The sequence below is a fragment of the Petaurus breviceps genome, unplaced genomic scaffold (assembly GCF_028583685.1).
Source record: "Petaurus breviceps papuanus isolate PSGF00001 unplaced genomic scaffold, PetGlider_PUasm1.0 555, whole genome shotgun sequence".
NCBI classification, from domain to species: Eukaryota; Metazoa; Chordata; class Mammalia; order Diprotodontia; family Petauridae; genus Petaurus; species Petaurus breviceps.
This window is the reverse complement of record NW_027186373.1, coordinates 946,594-960,720: the sequence shown is the minus strand read 5'-3', so window position 1 is coordinate 960,720 and position 14,127 is coordinate 946,594. Positions and strand designations below refer to the sequence as shown.

At 56.2% G+C, this 14,127-nt stretch overlaps 1 protein-coding gene and 1 long non-coding RNA gene across 3 annotated transcripts in view; both read left to right on the top strand.

Annotated features, from left to right (window-relative positions):
• The first annotated feature begins 2,102 nt into the window (after nucleotides 1-2,102).
• LOC138172899 (uncharacterized) lies at nucleotides 2,103-4,133 on the top strand. Its single transcript, XR_011171267.1, has 2 exons — nucleotides 2,103-2,649; nucleotides 3,499-4,133. It is a non-coding gene; the product is annotated as an uncharacterized lncRNA (long non-coding RNA).
• A 9,909-nt stretch (nucleotides 4,134-14,042) lies between these two features.
• Nucleotides 14,043-14,127, top strand: part of ZNF497 (zinc finger protein 497) — a 7,376-nt gene continuing 7,291 nt past the window's right edge. For both annotated transcript variants that reach the window (XM_069102748.1, XM_069102747.1), the window contains exon 1: nucleotides 14,043-14,109. The gene's annotated coding sequence lies outside the window, so the exon portion shown is untranslated. The remainder of the gene's footprint in view (nucleotides 14,110-14,127) is intronic.

Sequence of the window (14,127 nt, the reverse complement as noted above, 5' to 3'; positions counted from 1 at the left end):
CAGAGTCACGGCGGCGTTCACTCCACGCGCCTCAGACAGGCTCCGGAACAGGAAAGAGGCCGCGGCCGCGGGGTCTCGGACTTTATATGGGCCACGACTGCTTCCGGGTCGGCAGCTAACGCGTCATGACTGCGCGCACGCGCACTGAGCACTCCGGAAAGTCCGGGAGGCTTCTATTAACACGTGGGACAAAAGCTTAGAGACTGCGCGTGCATACACGACCGAAGCCACACCCCTAGCCTGCTTCCGGCAGCTGAGGCGCAGGCGCAGCAAACCAGCGAGGCCCGGATCGCCATCTTGTTAGAGGTCAGCGCCCAACGAGACACACGTGCTTAGTGCGGAGAGCCAGCCTTCCAGTACCAGGTTCTCCTCCTCTCTCCCCGCCTCCTTCGACTGGCTGGGACTTGGAGAGGATGCCGATTCCCTGACCTACTTCTCAGAAGAGCCCCCTCCTCCTGCGTGGGCACGGGCTCCCCTCTCCCTTCCAGGCTGGGGCACCTCCCGCTGAGCTCTGGCTTCTACCCTGCACACCTTCTCCCATCTGGGGCTGAGCGTTCACTAAGGGCTGGACGTGGTGGGGGCGGGGGTGGGGGGGTAGTCCGGGGTTGAGCACTGGGGATGCCACGAGGGACAGTGGGGCCCTGCTTCCGACGTGGGGAGACGGTGCCTGCCAAGCTGGGAAGGGCGGAGGGGGCCCCTCGGATTCACCGAACGCGAGTCATCTGAGAGAATGCCGACTGTCAGGAGGTCACGAGTGGGGGCGAGAATGGGGAGAATCCCCCCCCCCACCCCGGCCAGGAAGGAAGGAGCACCAGGCTGAGGGTCCTGGGGGGAGGCAAGGGGCCTGGGCCGGCGGGGCCGCGGAGGTGGGAGCTGCCCACGGTGGCTCCTCTTGCCCCATGAAGGGGGGCGGGGAGCACGTCCTGCAGAAGCTGTTGCTGCTCTGACCGTCTGGGATGTCACGTGGGGTTTTCTTGGCAACCCACCGTAGATGAGAAAGGGCGTCAGAGGGTAGATTTGAACTCAAGACACTGGGCTTTCCGCTATCAAGCCCTGCGGTCCGTGCGCTCTGGCGCCTCCTCACGGTCTTCCGGGAGAAGGCCGGGTTTTTCTTGGGACTGGAAGGGAGCTCTGCAGTCAGAGCAGGCTGGGGAGGGCGTTCTGTGCGTGCGGCACTGCCGGTGGAAATGCCTGGAGTCTGCAGACGGAGGGTCTCGGTGGTGGGACTGCCCAGAGACCAGTATGGGCAGAACATGTGGGAGGCTTAAGAAGACCCGAGGGGTAGCAGGGTGGGGAGGTTGCCGGCTCAGGGAAGGCTCTGAGCGTCCAGGCCATCCTTGGACACACCAGCTCTGATCCCGGCCAAGCCACGCCATCCCTGTGAAGTCACCCCTGTGATAATAACAGCACCTCCCAGAGCTGCTGGGAGGGTCTCGAGGGATGATGTTTGTAAAGTGCTTAGCGAGGTACCTGATGCATTGGCACTTAGAGAATGCCTCCTTCCTTTCTTCCTTCCCTCCCTCCTTCCTCCCACAGTGTGAGGATCACAGGAGATGATATTGCTAAAGGTTCTAGCAGACTTTAAGGCACTATAGAAATGCAAGACCCCACTGTTGTTTATTGAGTAGGGGGTGACGTGGGCAGCCAGGTTCTTAAATCACTTTGGTGATGGACTGAAGGGGGGGAGGGACTGGGGGGCAGGCATTCCCTCCCCCTTCCTCCGCCCCTCCCCCAGCTGCAGGCAGTAGTCCTGGTGTGAGGCGAGGAGGGTCTACCCCAGTGTGTGTGTGTGGGGGGGAGGGGCAGAGGAGAAAGGGGCGGATATTATTGGAGAGGCAGGGCTTATTCTCATTACCCCGGACTATTACTGTAGAGAGCTCCAGGCTCCTCCTCTGTCTCACCCCCAACATCCAACAAGGGCCCAGAGGCCTGGCGATCTCACCTCGTCAGGGTCTCCGGGAGCTTGCACCTTCAGCATCCTTCTCTGCCACTGTCCTGCCCGGTGCAGGCCCTCTCCCCCTCCAGTCCGTCCTTTGTCCAGCCGTCAAGGTAGCTTCCCAAAGCACGGGGCTGAAAGCTCCCTTCTCCATACGGTGCAGCGGCGCCCTATCACACACCAGATGCTCCGCTCGGCCTCCAGAGCCCTGGCACCCCAGCGCCCTCCTCCCTTTCCAGGCTTCCCAGACGGACTCTTGGGCACAGCGGCCTCCGCCTCGGGCCCTGGGCGTTCTCTCCAGCTGTCCCTCCCGCGCCCTCCTTTTGCTCCCACCCAGACCTCCCGACTTCCTTCAAAGTCCCACCTTGTGCAGTAAGCCTGCCCAGATGCCTCCTAGTGCTGATAGCACCACAATGCAGAGAGCTTGTTTCTCTGGATGTTTTCACCTCGTCTCCCCCAGGAGACTGAAATAGGGCTGGTCTTTTGCCTTTCTTTGTGTCGTCAGCTCTTAGCGCACGCCTGCGGCATAGGGCCTTAATAAATGTTGATCTCCGGGATGATGGTCAAATGAGCCGGGCTAGGCAGCAGACTGGGCATGGCGGGCGTCTCAGCCCTCCCCGTCCGCCACCCTAGCCACCTAAGCTGCCGGCCTGACGTCTCGGGTTTGTGGGCACCTCTGGATCATAACTGCGCCTGTCAGGGAGGTCTCTAAGGTAAGGACACTATTGTGATGACTGGCTTGCCATAGTTTGTTAGGACGCTCCGCTAGCACCTGTCCCAAATCCCTTCTCCTTGGTCCAGTAGCAGGTGAATTAGTGGCAAAAGGCAGCCCTCCTGTCCACTGCTTCTCGAGCCCCTGCCAGTGCTGATGTCAAGCCCCCTCCCTCCTAGGAGACCTGTGTCAGCAACTCATGCCCCTGTCATGGACTCTCCTTGGTGCCCTTTGGCCCCTGGGCCGAGAGACAGCAGAGTTTTACATCCCGAGATGAAACAGGAAACCTGGTCAGTCCCTTGGTTGCTGATAGCTGCCCTCAGTGCTGATGGCAATGCCTCCCGATGACACAGGGTTTGCACAGAGACCTGCCCCCCAGTCCCCAGGGAGCTGTACATTTGCTCTCCTCCCCCGACCACTCCAAGAGTCCTGTGGCTCAGCTCCACTCCCCTGCAAAACACACACTTCCATAGGGCTTACAAAGCATGTGTGTGTTTACATAAACCTGTGGCTATGTATGCTAGCCCCCCCGTTTTATTTATTCTTATTAAAACCATGGGAGGTTAATGCTATTATCCCCATTTTACAGATAAGGAAACTGGGGTAGGGCTTAAGTGTCTTGCCCAGGGTTACACAATTGGTAAGTGCCTGAGGCAGAATTGGAACTCAAGCCTACCAGACTCTAGGCCCAACAAGTGTCCCATCCACTGTCCCACCTAGGTGCTCCTAAGCTCTGTGTGTGTATACCTTCCCTCTTGGGGGTGGTTATTGGGTCACACAGAAACCATTCAGGTATTGAGCGATGTCCACAAAATTTGGTGAAAGAATCTGATTGATTCTTCCTCACTAGATCCCCCAGAGCCCAGAAGTGACCTGATCACTAAGGAACCAAGGAGCATGGCCTGCAAGGGCCCAGACTACTGGTGAACCCCTAGGGGTCCTGTGGGAATGGCCAGCACACAAGGCAGGCACCTTCTGTGGAAAGCCTGTTCTGGCAATCAGCCTGTCTGCCCTCCACAGCCAGGCAGAAAAACTGAGAATGCCAGCTTCCTTCACAGCCCACCTTGGATGTCGATGGCAAGCAGGGAGAGAGGCTATACAAAACAGGAGTCCTCGCTGCCCACTGAGAGCAGGAGGCCTAGAGCTGGACACCGGGGCCTTGACCTAAAAGTTGGTGATGAGGTTGGGGGAGCAACTGGGCCCAGAGGACCTCCAAGGCACTGTCTAGCCTTGTGTGAAGTTGTGGATCACACAGATGTCTAGCCCAGAGGGGCCCCACATTCCCTGGGCAATTTGGTTGCTGAGGGATGGGACTTCATGCTCAGCCCTACCTGTGGTTCTTCGGGCAGAGCACAGGTGTAGAGATGGGGGCATGTGCGCCTGTGTAGGCCCTGTGGTCACCTCCCACGACTGCCCAGGGAAAAAGAATATTGAATAAAGTTTGGTTTTCCAAAAAATAAAACAATTTGACAATCCCAAGAATAAGGGCGGAGAGACCTTCTCGGTGAAGAGGTGAGACACAGAGAGACTGGGACCCTCAGTGCCTACTCTGTTATCCCAGGCCTTCTGGGGCAGGCAGGATTGAGAGTCATTCTGGCTGGGTCAGGAGAGCTTAGACTGAGTTCCTGCACTGGGCGGGGGAGGAGGAATAAGTTATCTCTGCAAGGAAGCAGGGACTACAGCCCTACTGCCAGGATGAGATGAGGGTAGGTGGCCAGACCTTGGATGGGGAGGGTCAAACTGAGGGGGGCTCAGGACTGCTGGGTTCCACTTTTTCCATCTTTGGATCCCAGGGTACCCACCTGGGGAGGGGGATAATTAGCTTTACCCCCATCCCAGGACTGTTCAGGAGACTGAGAGGGAACTAGGGTTAGAGATGGGACAGATAGGCTTCCACCCACCAATTCCCCCTCTGGGTGACTTTGAACCCTCTGACTGCTGTCCACCTGCCTCCCTAAGGCTCTGGGAGGAGACTGGGAAACAGACTAATAGTGGCCCACTTGGGGTGGGTTAAACCCTACCAGTCCACTCCTGTTGGTGAGGAAGGCCCTTCTGAAGAGGGAGGGTCATTTGGGGCCATGTGCCTGTGGGACTTATCGGGCAATATGCTGAAGCTGGTTAGTGTGGTGAGAGTCAAGGGTGTGTTCCACTCCCCCCCACCCCCACCCCTGGCTGTGCCTGGGACTGAAGTACCTGAGCCAGCTGGAGGAAAGTTTGAAGTCACCCTCCATGCCCAAGACCCAGAAGATCTGGCCCCACAAGGCACAGAGTGGGCTAGAGAAGAGGGCACCAGCAGCCAGCTGGCCAGATGAAAACATGCTCAGAACCACTAACAACTGCAAAGAGGACACAGCCTTATGGGAGAAACTCAAGACCACAAAGGCACAGGCTGTGTGTTTTCCTTCCTGCTGCCTACTGAAAGTCAGAGATGGAGAAGGGATGGTCTCAGAAGGTGGGGTCTGGGAATGGCACCTGGGCTTCTGGACCACCCTCTCCCAGGTCAGGAATGGAGCTACCCTCACTAAGGTGGGGAGGGATAGCTCTGCAGAGAAGAGGGGCCGGATGAGGCGATGATGGGTGGAGAGGGACCCTGGGTCCCAAAGTCTAAGAATGACACCTGAGCTCCTGGACCTTCTTCCAGGCCTGGCCAGAGAAGGGGGGTTGGGGGATGATGCAGCAAGGAGCATGACACAGGAGCCAATCATGGGGCCTGATGGAGGTGGGAGCCCTGGATCCTGAAGCCTGAGACACATGAATGCAGGGCACCTTTCCTGAGGTGGTTCCCAGCTCAGAGAAGAACCAAGATCTCAAAGCAACCCAAGAAAGATTAGGGGAAGTCACCATGTGCTGGCCTTTCATGTTCCACATCACAGCCAGAATGTGTGTGCAGCTCCATGAAGGCCTCATTTGTTCCTGACTTCCTTCATTCCCCTAGCACAGAGTGTTTGGCTGGAGCCCGAGTTCAAATCTGGCTGGCTGTGGGACCAGGGTAAAGCGTGTGTTGACTGCCTGTCTCAGTCTCCTCATCTGTAAAGTGGGGATCCTAGTAGTCTCTCCCTCCCAGGGTGGTGGGGAAGAGGCAGTGTTTGGCACCCGGCAAACTAAATGTTTGTGCCCCTTCTTCCCTCATTCATCACTTGGGGGCAGAGTCTGAATGCTTGGCAGGTCAGCTGGGGAAAGGACTTCCGAACCTCCCTGAGACCATGCAGGGGGCAGACCGGCCGCTTTCCCAGGGGTACACTGGGCTCTGTAGACCTTCAGTCTGCTAGTCAGTCTAATTCTGGCAATGCCTGCATCAACGTCATTACCGCAGCGGGGTAAGTGAGCAGCTCCTTCCCAGCTCAGGGCTCCGCAGCCACAGGCTGACACAGTGTAACTTGGCCCCGACATTGTGACGTCATCGAGGGGAGGGGCGCGTGGGAGGCCGGCTGCGAGGGGGCGGGGCTCCGGAGCTAAGGGGCGAGCGTGGGGCGGGGCCTGAGGCCTGGAGGCGGGGCCAGATGTCCGCTTCGCTCCCTGCCTCCTGCTCCGCTCCGGTCTTTCTCTACACTCCAGCCCCGCCCTTCCCCCTTTGCTTCCCTTTTCTCTTCTCTCCTATTCCTCTACCCCATCCCCATCCTTCGCTTCTTCCTTCCTCCACCCCTCACCCTCCTCCTTGCTCCTCCTTTTCCCCATCCCCCCTCTTTCCGCCTTCCTTCTCCCTCCCTTTACTCCTCCTCCTCCTCCCAATGCCCTTCCTCTCCCTGCTTCCTGCCTCTCCCTTCTCCCTTTCCCCCTTCCCCCCCAAGGAATCTCCCTCCCTGCTTGGGGCCCTTAAGTAGGCCTGCCCCAGAAGCTGCCATGGCTCCCTCTTGCCCCAGCCAGCTAGTACTCTGCCGGCAGAGGCAGGCAGCTGACCTCCTCTGCCTTGGTCATTTCTGAGTCTGTCATGACCAAGGACAGAGTGCAGAACAGTCAGGTCCTGGTCACAAAGGTCCCTTGAAGGACCCCAGGAGAAGGCGTTTTGTCCAGGAGGTGGGGGTCCTGGGTCTGATGACCTTTGGCCCCCCCTTCATCTCGTTGGACATGGCAACCTGGTGCGGTAGTGGGTGCACTGCCGAGTCAGGATGAGGTCTGGCCTCGAGTCCTGGGCGAGTCCGGGAAGCTCCCTGTGCCTCAGTCTTGTGTAGAACGACTATTGCTACAGTACTAGAAGGCTTTAGGCCTCAGTCAGGTGACCTTGGGGGAAAAACGACTCTGGAAATCCCCAGTCACCCCACTGGCTAAGTAAGGGAATGTTAACACAACAGCCAATCAATTTAAAAGATTACATGAGGAAGGGGAGGGTCTGGGTTTTGCAGTGGTTTTCTGCTACCCGTGTTTCCCCGATAATAAGACCTATCCCGAAAATAAGCCCTCCCCTTACTGTGTAAGATTCCTCTAAAATAAGCCCTCCCCCGAAAATAAGCCCTATTGAGATTGCTACTGTAGTGAAGGTGATCCCCTGAACTACACGCTACATTACGGTACCCTCTATGCACCGTCCCCCTCCCCCGTGAAACGCACGCCGCGCTCCGAGCTGCATCCAATCAGAGCTGCAACAGTGAGCGCATCATCCTGTTCTTCCCCAGTGATTTGCTTATTGAATAAAGGTAAATTTTTTTGTTCACATTTACCTGTTTATTAAAATTGCTGTCAATGTTCATTAAAATAAGCCCTCCCCTGAAAATAAGCCCTCTGGTGTTTTTCTGTCCAAAAAAATTTAATAAGACAGTGTCTTATTATCGGGGAAACACGGTATATAACCCAGCTTTGGCTTCTGTACGGGGCCTCCTCTCTCTGGATTCCCCAGTGAGGGGCCGCCCACTTCTCTCGAGGTTCAATAAAACTTCCTGCTTTCACCTTGCTTTCTCCAAGAGTAGTCAGTTTGGGGTAGGGTCTCCATATCCCACACAGTCTCCTCACCTGTAAGATGAGGGGATGTGGGGATCCTCTTTGTAGGGTGCTTTGCCAGCCACAGGGGGCACTCCGAGGAATGCAGGAGCCGAGTGCCGAGCTTCCCAGCAGACATGCCCAGCTGTGATAAAGTGGGCTCCCTTGCCTCCTCTGGCTGCTGAATGAATGTTTGCACCCTCCTTAAGCGGCAGCCACCAACCTCCTCTCCCTCCCTCTGGCTCAGGCCCCATTACCTTGGTACCCTAAGTAACACATTTCACAGGGGGCTGGACACCAATCTGTGGAGAAGAGACCCCTTCCGCCCTACCCAGAAGCCCCTCATAGCCCTGCCCTCACCACCAGGTCTGGGGGGTGCTGGGAGACAAGGATAGCAGCTACAGGCGGCCCCGGATCCATCTTCTGTGCCAGCCAATGTTCTGGACTCTCGGGCACTCCACCCTTGCAGGCACCCACACTGGTACTCTCTGCCTGGCTTTGCATTCCCCTTTCCTCCTTTGTCCTTAACCAGTACCCCTCCTCCTTCAGTGCCCCCCCTTCCTCCCTCAATGACCCCTCTCCCTCCTGACCCCTCCCTCCTCAGTGGCCCCTCCCTCCAATGGCTCTCTCCCTCCCTTAGGGACCCCCTTCTCTCAGTTTCCCTTTTCTTCATGGCCTCTTCCCTTGCCAGCCTTCATCCTCCAGTTGAGTGCAGGGCATTTTTATTCCCCAAAAGCGCCTGCCCTGTACCAGGCCCTGTGCTCCTCAATGCTGGATCTGCTCACACTCTCCTGGGGAAAACAAGGCCATTGACGCCATGATGAGGAAATGTAGTTAGGTGAGGGAAGGGGAGAAGGGCTTTACCTTCTGACCTGCTGATGCCGGGGGCAGCTGAGGAGGTGGTTCTGGCAGTACTAAGTCCCTGCAGGCAGCACAGAGCCCCACCAGCTGGAGGAATCAGCCAAGGTTTCATGGAGGAGAGGGCACCTAGGCTGGCTTCAAAGGAAGTCAGGAATTCCAACAAATGCAGGTGAAGAGAGGGAGTGCTTTCCAAGCTCGGGCAAAGGCCTGGAGGCAGGAGATGGGACAGGCTCGGTACCTGCAGGGGTGCAGTGCTCTCGGTCAGGGTTGAGCATGAGAAGGGAAGGAGGAGGAGGCGGAGGGGGGACTTGCCCTTCAGCTGGGAAGCTGAGCTTGGGCCTTAGAGTTTGTGACCAGGAGAAATCTGGTTAGGCCATGTTGGGTTTGCCACGCCACTGTCCAGTGGAGAACTGAGGCTCTGGGGAGAGCTCCTCAGAAGTGAGAACTAGCAGAGAGGGTGCCAGGGCCCAGTGCCAGCCGGGGTGAGGCCAGGCCTGGCTGCTCACTGGCCTCCGGCTGCCTTCCCTTCCTGGCTTCGCCCCCGATTGCCCAAGGACCCTCCTGGATCATGGGGGAGGCCTTTGATGATGATGATGATGATGAGTCTCTCGAGCTTTGGTTTCCTCCTCCATATAACAGGGATGTTATATGATGCTCCTAGCATGGTGTCTGATGCCAGGATTGTCCTGGGGCTTGGTGTCTCTAAAGCGCTTCTTGAATATTTGTCCTCGTGACTCATCTCTGGGAGGAGGCTTGGGGAGCCAGCCCGCCCAGCTGGGCCAGGCACTTCAGGGGTCCTGGGAAGTCCCTGAGGTGGGGGCCCTCTCCCCTGTTCTGCCCCGAGGGTCTGGGATGCCTAGGCCTGCCTATTTCTCCTGCCCCAGCCTCCCCGTCCCTCTCAGTCAAGCACATTCTCCCGAGCTCCGCGGGCTGGTGGCCGGCTTTCCCTGACATGACTGGGTCTTGGCCGAGCTGTGTGCTTTTCCCCAAGTCGAGTGGACCCTCCTTGCGGGCAGGGGCCTTCCTTTGGGTCTCACTTCTCTGTGTCAGCCCTAGGCCTTGTACATAGTGTCATTAGTGTACATAATGTCAGTCAACAAGTATTTATTAGGCACCTACTGTATGCCCACCCAGCAGACTAGGGGCCTAATAGGTCACATTTGTTGAATTGCATCCTCCCTCTGATAGGAAAGTGGGAGGGGAAGGGAAACCTTCTGGACTCTGCTGGGCCTTCCCTTGCTAACATCCCACAGTGTTGGCGCTGGGCAGGACAGGCTGGACAAGTTGTCATCAGTCCTCACCCTTTGCAGCAGAGACTCGACTTTTAGGTGAAGAAGCTGGGGTAGCAAGGGAATGGTGAGGCTCTGTTTGGGGCAGATGGCAGGGGTGGCTACTGAGTCTCATGGACTTCCTTGGAGGCTTCCTTCAAAGCACCCCTTTACTGAGAGTGAGCCCAGGCCTAGCATGGGGGACCATTCAGGAGAACCAGTCCCAAATTTTAGGGTGAGCCCTGGTGGGGAAGATGATACCCTGACAGGGGCTGACAGAAACCCTGGTGGTGGGATATCAGGGTCACAAGGTGAGGGGGGAGTGTTGGGATATGTGCCCCAAACAAGGCCAGCCCCTGGGCTACACTGATGTGGGGTCCTCACAGCCTCCAGTGGGCTCTCTGCTCATGGACCAGTGGTCAGACTTGGTTCTAGGTCCTGAGGCCTTGTGGATGTCTTCACGTCCAGTCTGCCTTTTGGTCTGTAATTGGGGACCAGGACCATGTGTGGCCTTGGTTGTCTGGGTCACCAAGAGGGAAGGGAGCAGCCTGCCCAGAGCCCCAAATCAGAGGCAGGACTCAAGCCCAAGTCTTCCTGTGCCATCTCTCCTCAGTTCAAATTCAGCCTATGGAAAAGGGGAGCATTTGGGGGGGAAGACAATGAATTTAGCTTAAGATGTCTACAGGACAGGAAAAGACTTGCCTGCAGGTCATACAGTGATTTTAGAGCCAAGATCTGAATCCAGGTTCAGGCTCCCTCCTGGAAGTATGGTGCTGCCCCAGCTGCTGTTGGGAACCTTGTCCTCTCCTCAAGCCCCCACTCTTAGCAGAAGGTCTCCTCCTGGGCTTCTCTGGGACCTCTTCTCCAAGTCCCTCCCATCTCCTCTGTAATCTTGCTTCCATTTCTTCCACACATCTTCAGATTTCCAAACTGTCTAACCATTACATCCATACCAAACAACATCTGGGCTTCAAAGCCGGGGGGACTCTGGACAACGGCTTTCCAGAGTTTCATCTGATCAAATCACAGAACACTTCTCAAAGTGAGCCCCCAAAACAAAGCTACACATCAGGGCTTAGTCTTCTCCTGGCTCAGAGAATGTAACAACCTTATTGACTCACTGGCCAATCAAGAAGTATCTACTGAAAAACAAGCCTCCCACCCCAGGCTCCAGATGCACTTTAGCCTAGGGGCAGGGAAGATCTTACAAATTTACATTCCCATTACAGGTGGCTAGGTGGCACTGTGAAGAGAGCGCAGCCCCTGGAGTCAGAAGGACTTGAGTTCAAATTCGACCTCAGACACTTAGCACAAAACTAGCTATGTGACCTTGGGCAAGTCACTTAACTCCAATTGCCCTACTTTACCCCCCTCCAAAAAGCAAAAAAAAAAAAAAAATCTCTTCACAGATCCAAGCCTCATAATATTTAAACTGCTGCTGTCCAAATTTCCAAAAACAGTTTCTGTAGGAGAGTGTATTGAAAGGAGTGTTTGGTGTGTGCGAATGTGTGTGCGTATCTATCTGTAAAACACTTGGTAACCTATGCAGAGGGCAGTGGAAGTGTTCACTCTCCAGCCCAGCAATCCTTGCGGGCTCTTTCTGGACCTTCAGCCAGCATTCTGTTGTACCACCAGGCAGCCTTATTCCTACCCTGGGCCTTTTCTCTCTCTTCCTGCGCGCTCTCTCCTTGGAGCAAGGGCTAGTTTACCCAAGTCTGGTGGAAGTCTCCTTGCTGGAGGAAGCTGGAAGGGCTCTGAGGTAGCGATTGCCATCCCGATGCGCGGGGACCTGGGAGAGCGCCTCAGCTACTGCCGGACCGCGGCTCCAGTGAGGGCTGCGTGGCCGCAGCGCCTTTTCTTCCCCACTGGCTGCGCCTCACTGGGAGGCCTCCTTCCCTTCATATTTTCCCATCGGGGCATTTTCTGCCTCACATTCCGCACCCCCCGCCCCTCCCCCACCCATTCTCTGCACTTTCTTCGACCTCGGTGCTGGTGGCTCCTCCCGTCACTTCAAGCCCTCCATTTCTCTCCCCTCTCCCCCTTTTCACATCTTTTCCTTAAATGCCAAGGCTACCCATGTCTTGTTGACATTAGCTCATTTAAAAATTCATGTTTGCCCAGCTCACAAGTGGGCTTTTCAGATTGCAAGACTGAGACTTCCACTAAGGAGGTTTCTGAAATTGGATCCCAGGAGATGATTTGGGAGAGATTCCCACAAGACATAACCGTGTTAGGCTGATGGGAAATGCTGCAGAAGAAAAACAAACATTGTGGGAAGGAGCAAAGTTAGCCACCATAACATTCCAAATGGAGAGAATGGCTGTGAGTGGAGAGAGATCAGGAGAACTTTCAGTCAAAACGCCATCCCTACTGTGTGCCAGTGTACAAAAGAGGTTCTCCTTCAATGTGACCACTGGGGACCCAGCTCTACTCACTGTTCAGATCTGACTAGGCAGCAGAGGATTCATGAGGAGGAGGGAAATACCTGCAAATGAAATGAATGTGGAAAAGTGTCCTACCTTTTACAACACCAGAGAAGAGAAGGAATGAATGTGGGAAAGCTTTTACTGGGAGCTCAACTCTGATTCACAATTACAGAATTCACACTGGAGAGAAGCCTCATGAATGGAATGAGTGTGGCAAGGCCTTCAGCCGGAGCTCAAACCTAACTGGGCCTTAGATGACACCACAGAAGTCACACAGGAGTGTAGCAGCAAGCACCCCAGCATACCCAGGATGGCTGCTAGCACAAGTTCTTAGATCTGCTTTTTAAAGGAAAGCAACTCAAAAGGGGTTAACAATCTTACTTTAAATCAAACATATGTCATTTACCTAGTTCAAGGGAAAAAGCAAGCACCCTGAACTTCAGAGAATACAAACAGAACTTACAAGCAGACAAAAATACAGAGGAACGGACTAGCAGACAGGGCTTCCAGCTGTCTGACCATTACATCCATACAGTTAGTTACCAGAGAGGGAAGCACCAAGATCTGGGTTTTCAAAGCCGGGGGGCTCAACGGCTGCCCAGAGTCTCATTTGGCCAAATCACACAACTCTTTCCAGAGTGAGCCCCAAAGAAAAACCTCACCTCAGAGGTATATATAACCTTCTCCTGGGTCAGAGAATGTCACAACCCTCCTGACCCACTGCCCAATCACACAGAACCAAGGTGTGGGCATTCCTGAAAACCAAGCCTCCCACACAGGCTCCATGTGACCACATTCAGCCCATAAGGGGACGGAGTGTATTTTCAATTCAGGGAAGGTTCTCAGTCACTTAAGCCTATCAAGGGGCCAAGGAGCAGGGAAGATCTTCAGATTCTCATAGCCATTACAAGGAGGGAGGCCTTATCATGTAGTGTGATGGAGCTCAGAACTGAGATAGCACCAGAGACTTGATTGGGACAAAAAGTCTTATGTAACATGTATGTAGCATGCGGCAAGGCCTCTGTTTGAGCTCCAGCTCATCAGCCACCACGGAATTCCCTCTGGAGAAAGATCCCATAAACGTGGCAGGCGTGGCCAGGGCTGCAGCCACGGCTCAGCCTTAGTGAGCGCCAGGGAAGACCCTGGGGGGTGAGGTGGCTTCTGCCAGCGCTGTGCTCAGCACTTTCCACGAAGGACCCAGAGTGCTCTGGAAGGCGGCAGGGCAGCAGCTATGCCTGGCCCAGGTCACACAGACCTAGTCAGGATCTGAATCCAGGTCCACTGTTCCGAGTGTTTACTGGGCTTATCCCTAGTGCCTACACACAGTAGGTGCCCACACACAGTAGGTGCCCACACACAGTAGGTGCTTAACCAGGACTGCATGGATGATTGGTTGGTCTCACTTCACTAACGGAAGGGGGGCAGCCTCCTGCAGAGGTGACAGACACTCCCCCCGCCCCAGGGGCTGCGCCCCTCCCCCACCGGACGGGCCGTGAGTGCGCATGTCTGAGAGAGGCCTGCAGAGCCCCGCGGTCTCCCGACCCGCGAGCCCCGAAGGGGGCACTCGGACAAGGGAGTGAGCGCTTATGAGGCGCCTACTGTGTGCCAGGCCCTGGAGCCTCGCCACCACGCTGGCCCCACTTTACAGACGGGGAAACTGAGGCAGCGATCTTTACATCTGCAGCATGCCTACTACGCGCCAGGCCACAGCGGCCTCTAGGGCGGGCCGGCTCCCCATCCTGGGGAAACTGAGGCAGGCGGGCCTCGAACGGCGGCGACAGGAGGGCAGGGGAGGCCAGGAGCGGGGCGGGGCGGGGCGGGCGCGCCTCTTCTTCCCAGAAGCCCCCGCGCCCGGCGTGGGGGGGATCCGAGGCGCTCGGTCCTCCCGGCGGCCTAGAGGAGCCCAGGCTAGGGAGTGTGCCGGAAGTGACGTCTCCGGGAGGCGGGCTGCGGGAGGGCCGACTTCCGGGAGCCACCGCGGAGAGAAGGCGTTAGGTGAGAAAAGCTCGGGGG